This window comes from Rattus rattus, chromosome 9, assembly GCF_011064425.1.
Source record: "Rattus rattus isolate New Zealand chromosome 9, Rrattus_CSIRO_v1, whole genome shotgun sequence".
Classification (NCBI taxonomy): Eukaryota; Metazoa; Chordata; class Mammalia; order Rodentia; family Muridae; genus Rattus; species Rattus rattus.
Window position 1 is genome coordinate 18,884,875 of NC_046162.1, and position 8,942 is coordinate 18,893,816.

The window sequence follows — 8,942 nt, forward strand, 5'->3', positions numbered from 1 at the left end:
ACTTCACTGCTACACTGAACCCCGTTTCTTAACTAAAAGACAATCAAACCCTGTTAGTTGCCTTAAGACACCATCTGATGGTGGCGATGCCAGGCCGGGAGTGGGGACTCTAGGTTCCCCTCCAGTAGACACAAATAGGCAGAGAAAAAGATGTTTTTCCAGCTGCCTTTTCCTCTTGCTCCATTTTGTCCCAGCCTCCTTTCTGCCTCACTCGAATCCAGAAAATTTCTAGAGACAGAAACTCAGGCATCTAGGAAGTAAAAGTAAGCGTTGTTGTCCAGCATCAGGACTCCTGTCCCTGCAGGCCTTTCCTGACCTCGCACGCCTCTCCCCCACCCTCACTTGCCCCCTCACAGCCCTCACCCCTTAGCACATGTGCCCAGCATCTGGCTACTCGCACCAACCCCCTGGCTCTGCTCATCCATTCTCCTAAGTGAAAGGGTGGGGGACCTTTCTGCTCTGAGGGTTCTCCTGAGGAGCGCAGCTGCTCTGTGAGGACCCATGGTAGGCCAAAGACTCCGAGGATAGAGAAGGGAAAGAGAGGCGAGAGGAAGGAAGGGGAACACAAGGCGGAGGGGAGACAGGGAAGAAGGGTGGAAGGGAGGTGGTAGGGAGGGTTGCTTTTGAGCAAGTATATAAGTGTGCATTGTGTGCCGGGATTCGAGCCTTACGACAGGTCTGCTGAAAATAGATTTATGTAGCACCCACTACAACGTACTCAGATGTCGCTCCAATTGCAACCCGTATATATTTATATATTTATATCCTTGTATCCGTCTAATTCTCTAAACATAGATCAATGTAAAACCGCGACTAAGCTACTTTACAGTCGGGTAAGCTGGGAGAGAGAGACTAAAGATCTTGCTATGACTAAGTTATGGGGGCAAAGGTTTGAGCCCAGGCTGTCAGGATCCAAAATCTGATCATTTAACCACTCTATTACACTACTTGTAGGAAAGAAATACACTGTGCCTTTAGGGATCCTACAGTCTGGGGCAGGAGCAGTCATCACATGCATAGCTGTTTGGTTGTACCACACCGATCTCAGCCCAAAGGCCAAAAGGCAATAATTGCTTGAGATACGTAAATATGTGTTTCTTAACAACAGTAGCAGATCAGCCACCCAGCCGCCCAGGCGAAGGGATTTCCAATCCTGGATTTATCAGGTGAGGAGTTGATCAGCCCAGGAAATGACCCAGTAGAATGGTTAAAGGTCCTGGAATGTTTGGTGAGCGGCCAGAGGCCTGTGGTGGCAGCAACATAGATGACCCCTGTAGAGACACAAGAAATGGAGAATGTGCGAAGTCGGGGCAGTAGCAAGAAGGTCTGACTGTGGAATAGGAGGTGGGAGATAGAAACATGTCTGGATCAGAACGTGGGCTTTGTCACTCAAAAGGGCCTGGGGTTCCTAGTGGCTCGCTTTGCGGCTGGCACACGTTACTCTCTCAAAGTCTCTGTGATAGCCAGCTCAGGAACTCAGTACTGGAAGAGGTGTCCTAGGATGTGCCCAGTGTTCCCCCTGTCCGTGCAGCCCACCAATCCCCAGTAAAGACCCTGATCCTTTTTGTATCATGGAGCCCCTCCCTCGCCCCTCAGGGGTTCCTGGGCTGCGAGCTTTCTCTCTGTGGCCGCAAGGACCCTGAGGCTTACATCCTCTGTTTGCCTCTTATGCTCACTTCTGAATTCAAGTGCAGTCATCCCGGGTTCTCATCCCGGAAAGACCTAACCTTTCAAAATGCCAAACACAAAGACCATCAAGAAAAATCATCCCCAAAGTGAGGTTTCTCTAAAAATGAAATTTAGAAACTTTTTTCCCTTGAAATGGATTCCAGATTCTGGGGCCGGGAAAAATCTATACACAGGAAGGGGTCGGTCCATTTGCAATCTTAAACATATGGCTTAGTGTCTGTGTGGGGGATGTACATGTGTAGAGGCGTCCATCTGCTCTATTACCCCCTGAGCAGGGTCAGAAGACAAAGAGGAGACCTCCAAATGGTTTATGAAATGCTATACTTAAAAGCTCTGTGTAGAGTATAAAACCCTATAAGACGTAAGATGTTAATGCTGTTGCCATTGACGGCCAGTTTTAGAAGAAAGCTTTGCATTTTTCATCTCCATGGCAAGGAGTCAGATGGTTCCAAAAATGAACTGGGGGATGGGGAAAGACTTCTCAGGGTCAGCAGAAGAGAGAAGAAAAGCTCCCAGTGGGTCCTCAGGAGCCCAGGAGTAACGGGACTGGGATTGAGCCAGCCTTTCCTAGAGACAAAGGCATCCCCAGACAGGCAGCCACCCACTGCTTCAAAGATGAGTAGGATCCGCAGGTAGCAGAGTGGGAGGGACCCTTGGGGTCCCTGTGGGCCAGAAAACAAGGGCTAGAGAAATGAAAATGGTAACTAGCACAAGTCAAAGTCACACAGCTGTGTCGGACCGAACCGGAAGGAGAGTGCGGAGGGGGTGGGGGGTGGGGGTGTTCCAAGGGTCCATGCAGGCAGGCAGTTCCTCTTCCTGTTCCGCAGTGGGCAGCCAGGCAGAGCAAAGCCCGAGACTGAACACTCCACCTTCCCAGAGCCGTCTCCCAGGGCACACGTAGATGGCCGAGAAGCTGGGATCGTGGTCAGCTTCAGAGTCCCTCCCCCACATTGTCGACTAGGGATTTAAACAGCGCCATAGGAAGCCAAAGGTGATCAGAGATGAAAGCCAGTGGGACCAATTAAGGCAGAACTGGCATTTGGCAAAGCTTATCTCTCTAACTCAATAGGTTCTAATAAGAAAAATGTTCTATTAAAAAAGTAACAGTGTTACAATGTCACTTCCTCATTATGGAATAAGTAATGTGTATCTCTTGCTTCAACATTCTGCCATCTTCTAATGTTATTAAATAAATAGATGTATCACAGGGGAGCCCGCTGTGCTCTTGTGAATGCATAAGTCAGCCTTACTCTGTAGTGTGTGCTTTATTTTTGCATCTGACTTGTATACCGTGTAGGGCAGAGTACTGCATTCGTGGAGTTTGGTAAATCTGTGCGGCATTAGTTAGAAGAAACTAAGTTCTTAGACCCTTAAGTAAGAAAATGTATCCAGAGTTCCCGTATACATTCCCTAAGTCCTACCTACATGGCTTAGGCTCCAGCATCTATAGGAGATGTGGCCTGAATAGGCACACACTACATGCCAAGGGCTGTAGTGAAGGAACCCTCTTACATTTCAATAGAGAATCCACATAAATGGAAGAATGGCTTTCCAGAGCCTAATCCATTCCTCTTTCTACTTGTTCTTTTGTTCTATTCTGTTCTGTTCTGGGGTTCCTTGGTTGGTTGGTTGGCTGGTTGTTTGGTTGTTTGGTTGGTTAATTGGTTGGTTGATTGGTTGGTGAATTGGTTGGTTGGTTTTTCGAGACAAGGTTTCTCTATGTATCCTTGGCTGTCCTCGACCTTGCTCTACAGACCAGGTATGGTTCCGTTTTTTCTGCTTCTTCCCTTGCGGTGTCCAGGCACTGCTGCACACCAGATGGGGAAGTTTGGAGTTGAGCTGAGTTCCGAGGCCCACATCTTCCCTGGAGACTCCAATGCACACGGCGTGGGAAAGGAGAAAGCAAAGTCTAGCACAGGTGGGTCAGCAGGCTCGAGGTCCAGCAGTGAGTGCTGGGAAGGGGAGGGGCTCTCAGATAGTATTCAATAAGAGGGCTTACACGCGTGCACTTTATTCGCGGTGAACGAGGAATATATAAACCTTGGAAAGTGGGAAGGGGTTCTCCTTAGGATGGAGTTTTATTGACGGAGGTTTAAGGTTCTGAGGATAACTCATTTGCATGGAGAAGCATACCCAAAAGTTGAACCTGTAATTTTGCCAAGGATTATGTGACATCTCTCATATAAAGTGTGGGGGTTGGGGACCCCCAGATAAGATGGAAAAGAAGAAACCCTGATGGGAAAGGGAGTCCCCCATTTTGCACCCAGCTTAGGGGAGCTATCTGGACTTGGTAGACTTTGGACTTAATTAGAAGGGTTTCCCAACAACCAGGCTGCCTTGAACTTTGAGATCCACCTGCTTCCTGAGTGGTGAGATTAAAGGTACGCGCCACCACCAGGGATGAAGGGGTGGTTCATTATACGAAAATCCATGAATGCAATCTACCATATCAAACAAACTGGGAAAAATAATTGCATGATCATTTCATTCGTTGCTGAAAAAGCCTTTGACAAAAACACCCCTGGAGAGATCAAGAATACAAGGCACATACCTAAACATAATAAAAGCAATATACAGCAAGCCAATAGCCGATATGAAATTAAATGGAGAGAAACTTAAAATAATCCCACTAAAATCAGGGACAGGACAAGACTGCCCACTCTCTCCCAATCTATTCAGTACGTGCAGTAGCTAGAGCAATAAGACAAGGAGATCAAATTGGAAAGAAAGAAATCAAAGTATCACTAATTGCAAATGATTATGATAGTATATATAAATGACCCCAAAAAATTCTACTAGAGATCTCCTACAACTGACAAACACCTTCAGCAAAGTGGCTGGATACAAAATTAACTTTTAAAAAATCAGTTTATACAAATCCTTTATACAAATGATAAACGGATAGAAAAAGATATTAGGGGAACAACACCTTTACAACAGTCACAGATAATGTCATGATTTGCATATGCTTGGCCCAGGAAGTAGCACTATTAGAAGGTGTGGCCTTGTTGGAGTAGGTATGTCACTGTGGGTGTGGGCTTTAAGATCCTCTTCCTAGCTGCCTGGAAGCCAGTCTTTTTCTGTTTGCCTTTGGAACAAGATGTAGAACTCTCAGCTCCTCCTGCACCATGCCTGCCTGGACACTGCCATGCTCCTGCCTTAATGATAATGGACTGAACCTCTGAACCTGTAAGCCAACCCCAATTAAATGTTGTCCTTATAAGAGTTGCCTTGGCCATGGCATCTGTTCACAGAAGTAAAACACTAAGATAAATAATATAAAATGTCTTGGTGTAACTCTAACCAAACAAGGGAAAGACCTGTACGATGAGATCTTCAAGTCTCTGAAGAAAGAAATTGAGGAAGGTATCAGAAGATGGAAAAAAGAAAGCATCTGCCTATAGAAGAATGTAAATAGATACATATCTATCACCCTGCACGAAACTCAAGTTCAAGTGGATCAAAGACCTCAACATAAAACCAGATACACTAAATCTGATAGAACAGAAAGTGGGGAACAGCCCTGAACTCATTGGTATAGGAGAACACCCACGTCTCAGGCTTTAAGATCAACAATTGATAAATAGGACCTCATGAAACTGAGAAGCTTCCGTAAGCAAAGGACACCTTCAATAGGACACAACAGTACCCAACAGATTGGGCAAGGATCTTCACCTTTGAAGGATTCATCTTTCACTAATATCCAAAATTTATAAAGAACTCAAGAAATTAGATACCAACGATCCAAATAACCCAGTTTAAAAATGATATTGAGCTAAACGGAAAATTCTCAACAGAGGAACATCAAATGGCCAGCAAGCACTTAAAGAAATGTTCAATGTCCTTAATCATCAGGACAGTGCAAATCAAAACAACCCTGAGAATCCACCTCAAACCAGCCAAAATGGCTAAGATCGAAAACTCAAGGGATAGCAGCTGGTGAGGACGTGGAGCAAGGGGACCACTCTTCCATTGCTGGTGGGAGTGCAAACTTACAAAACCACTTTGTATGGTTTGTTCCAATTTGTCAGTTTCCCAGGAAACTGGGAATAGTTCTACTTCAAGACCCAGCTACTCCTGGGCTTATACCAAAAGATCCCCCCACTATACCGCAAGAACACATGTTCAACTATGTTCATAGCAGCTTTACATGTAATAGCCAGAAACTGGAAACAACCTGATGTCCCTCCACTGAAGAATGGATAAAGAAAATGTGGTAATCTATACAAAGGAATACTATTCAGCTATTAAAAACAAAGACATCATGAATTTTGCAGGCAATTGGATGGAACTTGAGAAGATCATCCTGGGGGAGGTAACCAAGAGCCGGAAAGACACATATGGTATGAACTCAGTTATAAGTAAACATTAGCCCAAAAGCGCAGGATAACCATGCTACAGCCCACAGACCCAAAGAAACTGGGTAATGAGGAGGTCCCATGAATCTCATACAGAAGGGGAAACTAAATGGTCATCAGAGGTGGACAGAGAGAAGGAACTGGGTGGGAGAGGAAGCAAGGAGGGGAACAGGGATGGTATCAGGTGTGGGGGGGGCAAGAGAGAGCTGAGAGTGAGAATGGAGATCAATGTGAGGTAGGGGTGGGGTGAGGGGTAATCTCTGGTGACTAACTGGAAACCTGGGACTGGAGAGGATACGGGGTTCTACAGGGGTGACCCTAGCTGAGCTTCCTTCCAGAGGGGGATATAGAGACTGAAATGGCCACCTCCTGTAGACAGGTAGGACTTTCAGAGGAGGGAGGGGGACATCAACCCACCCACAAAACCTTCAACCCAAACTTTGCCCCAGGCTGAGAAGGCACCCAAAGGAGAAGCAGAGGGGAAATGGGGGGAGGGACTTAGAAGAGTGGGAAGAGAGGAGGAAGGATGCTGTGATTGGGATGTTAAGTGAATTAAATAAAATAAAGGCTTGCACCACCACCTCCCAGCTCCTATGCTTGTTCACTGAGCATCTAATGAGCATATATTACATGCCAGGCACCACTCTAAGCAATGAGGACTCCAAAGATAGTGAAGACTAAGTCCTATTCTGGAACTTAAATGTTAAATGACATGGTGAGCTGTGTGCCAATCAACAGCACCTAGAGATACTGACGACAGATATCCACAATTGCTTAAGATAACAAAGTAGAGGGAACGTGACAGAATGATAGATGGGCATGTTACGAAGAGAGGGCAAGGTAGGCCTCTGTGAAGAACTAAAACTCAGGATAACAAGAAATAAAACAATAAGAAGAGGGACAGTGTCACCCTAGCCAGTCACCTCCTTTCGTGCCCTCCTCTCCGTGGGCAGTGATAACCCAAGCATCTCATAGGCCAGAGAAGATGTACAACCAAACCACCTACTTCTCTACCCTGGCTACACTTGAGAGGCTATCTGCTTATCCAGCGCAGACTGCATGCACAGAGGCTGCCAGAGGCTAGCTAAACCTTATATCCTAGGCTCAAGGCCCTATACCTCCCTTGTTGAGAGACCATCAAGAGTAAGACACTGGTAACAGCATGCGTACAAGTGTTAAGACCAAGAAACCCTGCTTAGGCTAACCGGAGCCATCTCTGAGTACCCAGAAAGAGCCATTTACCAAAGCAGAAGGAGTTGGAATCCAGAATAAGCACTCGAGAGACCTCCTTGGAATGCCTTGGTGGGAACACAGGGCAGCTAGTGTTCTATGCTGGGGTTTGGAAGAGATAGATAGATAGATAGATAGATAGATAGATAGATAGATAGATAGATAGATAGATAGATAATAGATAGATGATAGATAGATAGATAGATAGATAGATAGATAGATAGATAGATAGATAGAGATACCATCAAGATCTGACTCCCAGGGTGTATTTGTTATTTTCTCGTTGGTACGACATTTTACTCTGCTGGATTTGAGAGGGTACAATAGTTCATCATGGAGAAAAAGGCACAGCCACAGGAGCAGGTAGCAACGGGAGTATGAGGCCGCTTGCTCACATCCGATCGAGAAGCAGAGACAGGTGGCTGTCTTCCTCCTGTTCATTTATTCATTCAGTCAGGGATTACAGACCATGGGATGGTGCCTCCCACCTTAGGATGAGCCTTCGCTAGGTTAAATCTCTCTGGAGCTACCCTCACACACAGGCCCAAAGGCGTGTCTTCTACCTGATTCTTATGACAATGAAGATTAACCGAAGCATGTATATGGGTAAAAAAAAGTTCTCTTCAACAAACTGCTAGGAAAACAGGATATGCACAGGTACCTATTCCTATTTCTTACCAGGTACCAAAAATGAACTGATAAAGGATCAATGAGCTCAATCCAAGACCTGGATCTATTAAACTACCAGAATAAAACATGGAGGCGATGCTTCAAGACGTGGATGTGGGCAGAGATGATTCTGAGAGCTTAAGCGTCAGACGCAAACTAACAGGTAGGACTGTGTGCAAAGCCTCTGCAGAGCAAAGGACACACTCAACAGAGTGAGGAGTGGCCCACAGCCATGGACCATACGTGTGTGGCATGAGGTTGACAACCAGAATATACAAGGAGAATAAGGGGATCAAATACAAAGACAGAACCTGATTTGACAACAGGCAAGATAGGCTCAGTGGTTAAGAGCACTGACTGCTCCTCCAGAGGTCCTGAGTTCAAATCCCAGCAACCACATGGTAGCTCACAACCATCTGTAATGAGAACTGATGCCCCCTTCTGGTGTGTCTGAAGACAGCTACAACGTACTTATATATACTAAATAAAAAATAAAGAAGAGAGAGAGAGAGAGACCTTATGGAACTTTTCTTAAAAGATACACAAAAGATCAAAAGCCTTGTGAGAAAACGTTCTGAAGTGCTGGGAGAAATGCAATTCAAAACCACAGTGAGGTGTTGCCCACTTCAGCAAGAATGGTTGTCAAAACCACAACAGATAAGAGGGTTGGCAGGGAGATAGAGAAGAGGGGGCCCTCTGCACACTACTGGGGAGAACAGAAATTAGTACAGCTATTGTGGGAAACAGGCGGTCCTCAAAAAATGTAAAAATGGTATTACTGTATGATTCATAATCCTTACTACGGGGCACTTATTTACATGCTGAAAACTACCTGCACGTCCATATTTACAGCTGTGCTGTTCCCAACGGACAGGATTCGACTTCAAACCTAGATGTCTATCAGTAGATGAAATGATTTTTTTAAATGTGGTATATGTCCATTAAAACATGGTACAGTGCTGGATGATCCACATAAACGAAGGGAATTTCAGCCAG